This window comes from Oryctolagus cuniculus, chromosome 9, assembly GCF_051225735.1.
Source record: "Oryctolagus cuniculus isolate XC-2025 breed Fujian yellow rabbit chromosome 9, ASM5122573v1, whole genome shotgun sequence".
Lineage (NCBI taxonomy): Eukaryota > Metazoa > Chordata > Mammalia > Lagomorpha > Leporidae > Oryctolagus > Oryctolagus cuniculus.
The window spans coordinates 73174737-73187133 of NC_142875.1; the positions used below are offsets into that span (position 1 = coordinate 73174737).

The window sequence follows — 12397 nt, forward strand, 5'->3', positions numbered from 1 at the left end:
TGTTGCAAGGGCATCCATGGAAGGGTGTTTGGATTCTCTTTTAAGTACAAAAGGAAGCCCTCAAAGGTGCTGAGTAGAGAATAGACTTGTTTAGAAACTCAGGCTAGCTACTGTGTGGAGAGCACGCAGGAAGAGAGGATTAGGGGTGTGGGAAGCCACGGAGGAGTCTCTTTTTGTCTAAATGAGAGATACCAGTAGTTGTAATCATAACAGTGATTGTAGAAACAGATAAATTAATTAATTGAATGTAAATTTTATGGGTGGGGGAGTGTGGGTATTCTCAAAAGGATTGTCAATAGATTAGATATGGGGACTGAAGAAAAGGGAGGCATAAGGGGTGACCCCAGATTTATTTTTGGATCATTGGTGTGGATGGTGGTGCCAGTTAGTCAGTTGGGGAACTCTGTGGAAGGGCAGATTTTAGGAGGCAAATCAGAACTTGTTTGAATATGTGAAGCTTGACACGCAAATGGAATATACAAATGGATGTGTGTAGAAGATAGAGCAGGGTGAAGATGTTAATTTGGTAGTCACAAGAAAAATTCAAATCCATGAGGGTGGATTGAGTTGCCTAGAGAGAGGGGAGAGGGAGGAGGAGAGGAGCGAGAACAGGAGGCTGCAGAGGCAGTCAGTAAGGTGGCAGGAAAGTTGGAAGAAGGCGGCTTCCCAGAATCTGCCCGAGGAGAAGGCTTAAGGAAGGAGGCCTGGTCCACTGTATAGGAAGACGCTCTCTGTAGAAATGGAATTTGCTTAAATGATGGCCTCCCAGTTCTTACTGGACTTGGACAGGGAGTGGAGGGGTGGACGTAAAGAGATCTGGGGACAGGTGGAAGTGCAGCTCACAGCTGTGGGAAACGGGAGAAGGAAGGGGTTAGGGATCTGGGTGCCTGAAGGGCTCAACTGAGAGGGGAGACAGGAGTTTGTAACAAGTCCTACCTTTGCCCCCTCACATTGGTGTGGGTTTTCTATGGATAGAAAGGCAGCAAGAAGCGAAATAATGAGAATGAGGTTTTTTTTTTTTTTTTCTTTCCAGGAAGGAAGGAACATGAAGTGAAGGAGGAGAAAGATTAGAGGATTGGGCAAGAACATGATGAAAGAGTGTCTCCAGGATGTGTGAGGAAGTAAAGGCGAAAGGGGTGCAAGAGACGGGGAAACATGGGGTGGCTTCCAGTTATTTGACATGGATCCGGAGACATGGGTGGGTAGACAGGCAGAGAGGCAGCGGTGGGGCCAATCTCATGATGGAAACAAGAAGAATGGATGGGAGTGTCAGAGATGGCAGATGAGAGGCCTCAAGGACTTGAATTTGGGGCAGAGAATGGCAGCAACAAGAGGTGCAGTGATGGGAGTTGTTAGCCCCCAGTGGGTGTCTCATGAGGATGCTTATGACTGATGTGTAGATTGCTGCCTCCTGTGAGGCCCTTCCTCAGTTTATTCCTCGAGTCCTCCATCTCCTGGCAGCAGCCCCTGTTGTTCTTGATCTCAGCGGGCTGATGAGATCAAGGGACAACCAAAGCACTTCGAATCCTGACTCTACCACCCATGCACAAGGTTTCTTGGGGTATGGTCTCAAGCTTTTCTTCCTCCATTATTTTATCTTTTTTTTTTTTAAGATTCATTTATCTGAAAGTCAGAGTTACACAGAGAGAGAAGGAGAGGCAGAGAGAGAAAGAGAGAGAGAGAGAGAGAGAGGTCTTCCATCCACTGGTTCACTCACCAGTTGGCCGCAACAGCCAGAGCTGGGCCAATCCAAAGCCAGGAGCCAGGAGCTTCTTTTGGGTCTCCCACGTGGGTGCAGGGGACCAAGCACTTGGGCCATCTTCTATTGCTTTCCTGGGCCACAGCAGAGAGCTGGATCAGAAGTGGAGCAGCTGGGTCTCGAACCGGTGCCCTTATGGGATGCCAGCACTGCAGCCAGAAGCTTTACCTGCTATGCCACAGCGCCAGCCCCTATTTTATCTATTAACTGGAGACAATAATACCAGCTTGCTATCCTTCAGAGGGTTACTAAAGATGAATCAAAATAAAGCACATGAAAACACACTGAAGAAGGTTAAAGCCATGTTGAAAGGGTCAGTCCACATTAAAGTTGTACACATTCCGACGAATCCCAGAAGGTGGAGACTTGGTGCTCCTTTTGTCTTCATACCTGCCTTCTGTCTTATTATTCACAGATGTTTGCAATGGGCTATATTTAAAATAAACACCTGAACAGGGTAAAATGGGCAAGTATTTTGGTCCTGTTTTTTGTTATATATCAGTCATTCTCTTCATTCAATCACTTATGCAACAAATATTTACTGCTTTTTAAGTTTATTTATTTTCATTTTACTTGAAAGGCAGAAAGCAAAACTAAGAGAGATCTCCATATGCTAGTTCAGTCTCCAAATACCCACACTGGGGGGCTGGGCCAGGCTGAAGCCAGGAGCCCAGAATTCCACCTAAATATCTCATACAGGTGGCAGGGACCCAAGTACCTGGGCCATCATTTGCTGTCTTTCAGGGCATGCATTAACAGGAAGCTGAATTAGAAGTAGAGGACCCAGAACTTGAACCAGGCACTCAAATATGGGATGTGGACCTCCCAAACAACAACCACTGTGCCAAATGCCCATGCCAGATTTTTATTGATTTCTAACTGCATCCAGACACTGCACTAGTGACAAAATAATCCATAGTCCTTTCTCTTATGCACCTAAGTCTAGTGGGTGTCAGACACTGAGACAATTATAACACAGGTCTTGGAGGGAGATAGAGACCCAGATGAAAGGGGCACCTGAACCAAAATTATGCCACTTGCTAAAGGAGCCACCTCGTGGAGGAAGCAGAGGGGTAGACTCTACAGTCAGTGTTCATTACACAAATATCTATTCCAGGAAGTGTGGGTGCATGAAACCCACACCTCATTTATGAGGCCGTTTAAATCTTCCTTCTCAAATCTTTATTCAGAGTTAGTTCCTGGAAGCTCAAAAGAATTCTCCTTCTCCTAGACCTTTATTGAAGGAGATGATGACAAGTTCAAAAAGTTGCTTATAGGAAGGAGACGAGGAAAGCCTGAGTCACTCTCTAGTTGGTAAGTGAGAACTAATCCTTGCAGAATCGGCACTGACAAAATCACCTTTTTTTTGACAGGTAGAGTTAGACAATGAGAGAGAGAGAGAGAGAGAAAGGTCTTCCTTCCGTTGGTTCACCCCCCAAATGGCCACTATGGCCGGTGTGCTGTGGCCAGCGCGTTGCGCCGATCCAAAGCCAGGAGCCACGTGCTTCCTCCTGGTCTCCCATGTGGGTGCAGGGCCCAAGCACTTGGGCCATCCTCCACTGCACTCCCGGGCCACAGTAGCGAGCTGGACTGGAAGAGAAGCAACCAGGACAGAATCCAGCGCCCCAACTGGGACTAGAATCTGGTGTGCCGGTGCCGCAGGCGGAGGATTAGCCTAGAGAGCCGTGGCGCTGGCCAAAATCACCTTGTTACTGATCAGTTCCCATTCTAGTCCCAACCTGGCACTCTGGATTCAGCAGAATCCTTCAAGATGACTACTTGTTTCATGCTACCTTCTTGCTCAAAGGAAACTGGAAGATCTTGGATCTTCTACCAGGAACCCTCTCTGTAGGGTGGATATTGGGTGAGTTCTTGGGTCCTCCTAAAAAAGGTAGCTGAGAGCAGTGCTGTGGCCTCTGCTGTTGGCACAGAACTGCCTTGGGCCCTTGGCTTCCTCGCTCTTAGCTGGACTGTTTGGAAGACAGAGCAAAGGGCTATTTGTGCCCCGAGTGAGCATTCAGGCTTTTTGTGACTAGGTCCACGTGGCACAGTTGGCACACTCCCAGTCCAAGGTGCCTGTTGTCCAGATGTTTCTCTGGACATCTCTCAGAGCTGGGTGGGCACATGGTGCTGACACAAAAACATATGTTGTCAGTCTCTTGTCACGCGTTCTGCGTTGCCAGTGGCTCTCCACTGCATTGCTGTGGGCCAAAACAATTTAGGGAAAAACTCAGCTGAGAACTTAATGAGAGCCTAGGAAATTGACATGGTGCATTTTCCAAGTCTCCAATCACTGTTGCTGTGGTGATTCCTCTGCACGGAGCATGAGGCCTCAGTCACTTTAATGATGTATTTTACACGCCTGTGCCCCTGGCTGGCAGGTATAAATCCCCCTTGTTTTAATGGAAACATAGCCTGTAATGCAGCTATTAACTGGTAGGTTCTTATTTTAACCTCCTGTGCTCTTCAGAAAAGATAAAAAGAATTTCCCCCGAGGGTATATGATTTTAAGCTTGAGTACATTCAAGTGATGTGAACTCATCCTTTTCCGGCAGGCTTTATCCTTCACTGAGGGCCTGGGACAGAGACTGCCGCGTAGTAGGGGCACAGGAAATGCCTCTGTGGGTGGCCCCTCCTTTTCCACACATGACTGGCCAGGAAGCCAGGCCCCTGGACTCTCTGGGAGGGGTTGTTGGTTTAACAGAGCTGACAGAGTTTGAGAAAGGAAGTGCTCTGTTCCCTTGCACTGGAAGAGAAGCCCATCGCGTGACTCTCTCCACGCAGGTGTCATCTGCTGAGACCCAGGGTGACACTCTTTGTCTTGCAGGTGTGAGATTTGCTGCTTTCTTTTACTTGCAGAAGTCGGAAAGGAAACTCTGCCTTTCTGTTTCAGAGGCTGCCTGCGTCCGTGGACCTGTGCTTGCTGCATGCAGTCCAAACCAGGGGCGGTTTGCCCCACCCAGTGGGTCTCAGTCTTCAGTGGATGTTGGAATCACCTGAGGTTTGTGTTAAGCTTTAATGTCCATCAGCTTCCTCCATTGCTCTGATTTGGAGTACCTGAGTCAGGGTCCCAGGAGTCAAGAAATATTGTACCCAAGCTTCATAGTAGAAGGTGACTTTCTGCAGGTTCCTAAGACTAAGATTCAGAATAAAAGGGGTCTTGTGTTGGCTGCATGAGCAGAAATCTGCGTACCAAACATGCTAAGCTATGTTCATTTCTTCCATAGTCCCTAGATGGGGCTGGTATTATGGCATAGCGGGTAAAGCCGCCCCCTGCAATGTGGGCATCCCTTATGGGTGCTGGTTCGAGTCCCACTTTCAATCCGGCTCCACTTTCAATCCAGCTCCTGCTAATGTGCCTGAGAAAGCAGCAGAGAATGACCAAGTACTTGGCGTTTGCACCCACATGGGAAACCCAGAAGAAGCTCCTGGCTCTTGGCTTCACCCTGGCCCAGACCCAGTGTTTGCAGCCATTTGTGAGGTGAACCAGCAGATGGAGGATCTCTCCCTGTCTCTCCTTCTCTTTTCTGTAGCTTCCTTTCAAATAAATGAATAAATCTTTTAAAAAATACTCCCTAGATGCTGATCCCCATGCTATGCTAAGAATTCAGAAACAAGAAATAGCACTTGCCCCATGGTAGTCATGTGCCAGTGTGTAGGCAATCGAAAACAAATCACCTAATACATGGAGATAGATGGTGAAATAATGTCACATGAACCCAGCCTGAGACAGTTAATCAAGTCATGGTATAAACGTATTGCCTGACATATTGAGCACATACTATGGCCTGGGTTTTGTCTTATGTTAATATAATTTATCTCAGGAATCCAGTAGTGTATGTGTGGCCGGAGGTCTTCCTTGTGTTTTGTTTTTTAAAAAAAAAAAATTGCATATTTATTTGTAAGGCAAAGTGACTGGGGTCAGGAGGAGACAGAGAGAGAGACAGGGACAGAGAGGGAGAGAGATTGATCTTCCATCCACTGGGTCACTCCTCAAATGTCTGCAATAGCCAGGTACGGGCCAGGCCAAAGCCAAGAGCCAGGAACTCCATCTGGGTCTCCCATGTAGATGTCAGGAGCCCAAATACTTGGGCCATCTTCTGCTGTCTTACCAAGTGCATTAGCAGGAAGCTTGATCAGAAGTGGAGTATCCAGGACTCAAACCAATGGTCATATGGGATGCCAGTGTGGGCTTAAACCACTGTGCCACAATGCTGGCCCCACAGCTTCCTTGCTATAGTAATTTACTCAAGGCTGCCTGGCTGATAAATAGCACAGCTGAAATGTCATTGCCAAAGGTCATGTTCTTAATAGCCTTATTATGATGTCTTCTCAAAGAGAAGGAGTGGCTTACTTATTGAACCTCTGTGTGGGGGGCTCACTTATTTAAATATCCTGGCATTTCTGATGTGGTCAGAACTCTAAGGAGAAACATTGCACAGCCTTGTAGGTCAGGCACACCTGAATGGATAGCACTATTGCATCTCCCAATCCAAACCTAAAAGGAGAACAGGTGTGCTGGGATATGGATTTCTTCAGCCTCCACCCTGGCCGTGCAGGGTTCATCCCCTTTATCAAAAGCTACCTACTCAGTCTATGCAGTGTGCTTACATAGACCATAGAATGATTGCCTTGCTCACTAATGCCTGGGCTTCCATGGCCAACTGATGTTGTGCAGATGTCTGCTGTTTCAGCCTGAAGGTCTGAGTAGGAATAGGCTTTTGCATTTTCATCCCCAGGCCACTCTTGAACATGACCAAGGTCTTCCAATCAGTTCTTAGAATCGAATAACATAGCTTGGTAGGTTGGTGTTTAGAAAGCTGGAGCAGGAGTTAGAGCTCTCCAGCTCCACACAGGCCATTTGCACACATTTTATCTGTTGGAGTTTCAGTTGAAGACACCCTTCTTCACTTCCTCTCCTGAAAATGGTCACGTCCTGTGTCCCAAGAACAGTGACTGCTCCAACATGAGCCATGCATCATGTTGGTCCCTGCTGCCTTGACTTGAAGTGTAAGGTCCTTAACTAGGGTGCAGCTTTTATTTGCTCTTTTATAAGTTGCCATTTGGGATCGATCATATGCGTGTGCGTGTGTGTGTGTGTGTGTGTGCCTTCCTTTTCTTTTACTACGTTCATCAAAAACAGGAAGTCAGAGATATGAATACTCTTCCTGTGAATCAACAGAGAAATCTTGCTCATCTGAACCCATGAATATGCAGCCCAGAGCCAGTTACTTGAAATACACTCGAGCTACTGTAAGAAAGGAAGGTTGCAAGCTGGACCCTGAGGTGTTCGACAGACTGGTCTAGGAGAGGGAGCCAGTCCTGTTGTTGTCACAGAACTAAGCCTAGAGAGGTGCATGTGCCGGAGTGACAGGCATGGAATCCTGGGCAGGGACCAGCAGTTTCAGTCCAGCAGTGTTAGATGTAGGTGACAGGTGAGTGCTGACTGACAGATGATGGGCTGTGCACTTTAGTGGCAGTGTATGGTGTGATAACCCTGGACCTTGCAGGGAGTTGGTGAGAAGGGTGCCTGGGAGGTCATTAAGGTAGGGGACAGGCACATTTCAACACCTTGTGCTGAATCAAAAGGACACACTATTGTCTTGGGTTTCATTTGGCCTCACTGATTCATTCAAATACTGAGTCACAAGTTACTAATTTGCGATTAGCGATGTGTATTTCAATATTAGCCAGTGAGTCACAAGTATCAAGGAACCGGGACTGATACGGTTTCAAATAATTCTGTGATGTCACCAAAGTTGAAAGACAGTCCCTTCTTGGTTGGTAAGGTGGCTGCTGGCCAGAGAAGAGCCATTCTACAGTCTGTCAAAACAGGCAGGTGTGCCTTCAATAGTGTCCACCTGCTTTCTTCTTCCCAGGGAACAGGTAGGATGGAGTGAGGTCACATGCAGAGGATGTTTGGAGATCTGGAAACAAAAGATCTTCTATACATACAAGCTGATCTGTCATTGTCCTTTGTCCAAAATAAATAGCCTTTTTGACCACTGTTCATGGATGCTTAGAAAACATGATAGTCTCTGTGTCCACACCTGCCTAGTCACACTTATGCCCAACAGCTTCCACCTGGAACTCATGCACCTAGCAGACCGGGAGCTTCCCCTAGGCATCTCTCTTTATTGGATTTACACAGTGCACTTGCTGTCTCTAAAGCCATAGAATAGGTACCAGGGCCCCTCAGAATCATTAAGTCTTGTGCTCTGAGCCAGCTATCTGGCTGCCGATATCTCTCTTCCCTGCTGATGTCATTGGTGGCCCTTGGCTCTGTTCATCTCTGCAGGTTTTCATCAAGATTGTATTGGAGTACCTATCACATGTCTTGCCCAGTGGGATGAATTGAGAACACAGGGAGGAAAATGTGTGATTCGTGTCCTTGTGCTGCTTCAAGTCCAGTGGGAGATCAAATCAATCTGTGCAGCAGGTACAAGTGACCAAGTGGTGAGCCTGATTAGAGATGCTATCTTGTATCCCAGGGGATACCTCTGTGAGTAGCTTGGTTCATTTGCTGCCAGATCTACCGGTTGTGTGCAGTCTGATTTCTTTTCTACAACTTTTAGTCGTTTATCCAAAATCCTCCCTCTGGAGCCCCACAGAGAGAACTGACTCCCTCTTCTGGGATGATGGCACTTTGGACATGTGAAAATGGCCATTTCCTCTCCCACTGCCTTCTCATCCAAGGCTAATCGTCGTAGTGTTGTAACGCGTTACACCCATGCTGCTGGGTCCAGACTGACCCTGTTTTAATTGCTCACTTCTGTACATATTCCAGTTTCTCAATGTTTTTCTTGAAGTAGGAAAAGCCAGTACCCAGAACAATATTCTGTGTTTAGCTGGAGAGAAAAGTCAGAAAAACTGATAAGTGAGAAATAACAAAAATAATAAATTTAAAAGGATACTAATAGTATGTGTATAAAACATATGAGTAGAGACACAATTATGTATTTACAAAATATGAAGTAGCTTAAAGACTTTTCAGTATAGCCTAATTGATTTTCACTTTCTTAGATCATAAAATATTGGTGCTAAACTAATTAAGAGAGCTTGATGACAATGTCCAACCTACTTCTCTGGGCAGATACTATGGCTGTGAGTCCCTCAAGTAGTCTTGCCTGCTGTTTGACCTTCCCCCTGCCTCACTCCCCTGGGTGCTATATCATCCACAGTGTGTGCATTTTTCTAAGGTACTTCCTAATCCAGTCCTATAGGTGAGTTTCTATCCATGAGAGAGTCATAGCCAAGCCCTGCTCTGAGGCAGATGCCCCTTGAGAAGGCCGGCGCAGGCTGTGCATTGGGCAACTTCAGGAGTGGCCATTCTGATCTCAGTGTCTGTGACTAATGCACAACCCGAGACATGCACTGTCTCCCTGCTCTGAGGAGGGCACAGCTTAGGCAGCCGCACATGCTGCCTGGATGCAGATTACCTGTGATGTCTGCCTTTAAAGCACAACTCAAGAATTCTTTTTCTAATCCATCTTGGAGACACTGTCAGTGTTTCAGAACTTACTCTTAGCTACAATATTTTGACACTTGGCAACTATGAATTTCCCAGACAGAATACCTTGTATCCAGGGTCATGGATGCAAGGCAAGCTCCCCGATAATATGTACCAACGTGAGATTTGGAAAGGGTGTGGCTGCTGCTGCTGACAATCGAGATATTAAAGCAAAGCTTTATTGTCTAGGGAGCAGCTTCATGTGAATACAGAAGCAACTAAGCAGCACGCTGTGGGCTTCCAGATCTCACACCCTGGGCTTGTGTTCTGGAACCCCACTGTTCTTGTGGCCCTCTCACCCTCTGATTGGGGTACAAGGAGCAGCTCTTTCACAGGCCAGTGTAGTGGCCTGGTATAGGAAGTCATTCCTGGAGATCCTACCTTACACCTAACCTTCTAGCCCTTCTGGTAATTTTGTGAGCACTGGATACCCTGTGTTAAATCCTTTCTGTTAAAGTAGCTAGGACAGTTTCTAGTTCTTGTAACAGAGCCCTGACAGATGCATTCACCAAAGCTAGTACATGAAACATGATTTCAACTCTTTTTGAAGCTAAATTTAAAAGTTTCTTGTGATTGCTGTGGTTCACTTATTTCGTAAATACAGAATTGTGTCTGCACTCATGTGTTTTACACACACACTACTTAGTATCCTTTTAAATTTATTATTTTTATTATTTCTCATGTATTTGTCTTTCTGACTTCTAAAGAGAACTGCCTCAGAAGTTGAATGCCAGTCCTGTGAATCCTGCCCATGCAGGATGTGACTGAAGCAGCTCACTCCAGCTCTGAAAGTCCTCTCCCTTATCTATCACATGTTACACATAAGACCTGCTTTGCTTGTGTACCCATAGGTGGAGAACATGTAAAAATGAGCTTGCCCCTTACTGTAGTACAGCTCCCAATAAAACCCAATCTTTTCCTTTAGCAATACTGTCCATTAGAAAGTGTCTATGAAACCAAAGTAATCCAATACTCACCCCCTACATCCCAAAACAAAAAGCCCTAAATTAATCAAATGCCCCACCTCACAATTTGTTTAGAATTCCCTATGGCTATTTTCAAACTAAATGTCCGGAGACCTTCTGAAGCAAGAGTTGACATACATGCAGACTTTTCTATATAAGGAAATGGAAAGTTGGTGAGCTCAAGGGGTCTTGCAAAGTTACACAGCTATCAAGATGCACATGAATGTTGTCAAGCGTGTTAATGCAATGTCTTACAAAAACGTCCTGTGGAAAAGGGAGTCAGCTTAGAAAATGAAGTCAGCACTTCTTGAAGGCAAGCCTGTCGCTCCCCCTCTTCACGGAGGAACGACACTAAACCCTGCGCTGTTCTTTTGTCTGCTCGGCCCTCCCCGGGTTTGCTGCTGGTTCTTCCCGGGTTGGCTACCGTCCCTTCCACCTCCGTGGAAGGGCGGTTCCCCCTGCCACTTTCCCCACTTCCGCGGGGGGAGCGGCACACCACCGGCTGGCTCTCTCGGGGGCTGCACAGGTGTTCCTCTTAGATGTTCCTGGTGCATGTTGTCTCTCTCCTCCTTTATAGTCCTCTTCCACCAATCCCAACTCTGCTACCCACACGCCGAGTATGCTGCTCTCCTCCAATCAGGAGCAGGTCCTGCTGTTTATTGGTTGAACTGGAGGCAGCTGTGTAGAAGCTGTTTCCTCCTCTCCCAGCGCCATATTGTGGGAGAGCAGATGCATAGAATAAGTCTTAATTCCAGTAACAGTCTAGTCTGAGTTGCTCCCCACAAAGCCATTACCCTTTCTGTCCTGTTGAACAGCTGCCTCTTGCCAAGCCTTCTGTTCAAACTTGGGGCCCTGTGCCAGATGGTAAAAGAAGTATAGAGGGAAAAATTGTACTGTTCTAAGTAACAAATTGACTACTATGACTAATTAAAAAGACAGAAGCAATTATTATAATCTTTATTTTCCATTTTTAAGAAAGTGTATTTGCTGTATGTAACAGGCCCCTTGCACGGCAAGTTATAATTCACACCTCTACACAAATAAGTGCTCCTTACCATACCTTTCCCTTGCCTCATGCTGCTGTTGCTTCTCTGTGGACCCAGTTCTCAGCTCCTCAGAGGACATCTACTCTGATAAGGCTTCCTTGATTGTTTAAGCCTGAATTAGGCCCTGTGTCTACTGTCATAGACCATCATATTGTTATCTCCACCATGTGCCATGTTTCTGATCTCTTATGGATTTTTGTTTCCATTGTTTTATTATTTTTAACTTTTATTGCTCAAAGCCTATTTGCAAGTATATTCTCTACCCAAATGCTCATATGGGCAAAGCAAGTATCATTTATCTAATTTTAGAGGTAAGGATAGTGACCTTGACATTGAGAACTGAAGTAATGTAGGTACATAAATTTTTATGTAATAAAAATTAATTTTTTAAATTTGCTCCTTTAGTTAAAAGAATCTGTCATAATGTAGCATTAATAGTGACTGAAGCTTGCTGAATTTAATTTTACCTGGATCTTTTCTTTTTACTTCAATAAATAGCTGAAAGAAAATAACCATAAAATAGATATTGGTGAGGTCTTAGTGAGAAATAATACCCTAAGTCTCTTTCTATTATTTCCTGTCTTTTTTTTTTTAGCTCAGCATGCCTCTCTGTTTATGTGAGCAAAGGCACACCCATCTTATTTGAGGCAGATAATACATTAGACTAAGCAAGGGGTATTGGAATGAGAAGAAGAGATGTCACCTTTTTAGCATGAAGGCTAATTCTAGGTAGTGTCGGGTACATGAATGTCCAGGTAGAAAAAGGTGTGTAATTTATTCAAGTCCTGATTAGACTGAATAAGGAAAGTTCAGAGGTGTATTTTATAAGCATATATCCTGTGCACACTATTGAATTACTATTTAATTTGAAATGATGTATCCCTTCAAATTAGGAAGAAGGTGATAGTAACAGAAAGACAGACATTTAAGAAAAAAATTCTTAAAATCCCTAGCCTTCAGGTAAATGCAAATCAAACCTGCAATGAGAGCACCTCACCTCACGCAGAACGGCTGTTATGGTGGGAAGAATCACTATATTCCTAAAGCTGTACTTATGAATTGCATGAAGTTTGTATTCCTTAAATAAAAGGTTTCTTTGGGGGAAAAATAAATAAAC

General features: G+C 45.3%; 1 protein-coding gene across 5 annotated transcripts in view; it reads left to right on the forward strand.

Moving 5' to 3' along the window:
* LOC127487179 (uncharacterized) overlaps positions 1-12397 on the forward strand; it is a 274077-nt gene that overhangs the window by 245496 nt on the left and 16184 nt on the right. For all 5 annotated transcript variants that reach the window (XR_016212916.1, XR_016212917.1, XR_007913720.3 and 2 more), the window contains one exon: positions 4653-4760. The gene's annotated coding sequence lies outside the window, so the exon portion shown is untranslated. The remainder of the gene's footprint in view (positions 1-4652; positions 4761-12397) is intronic.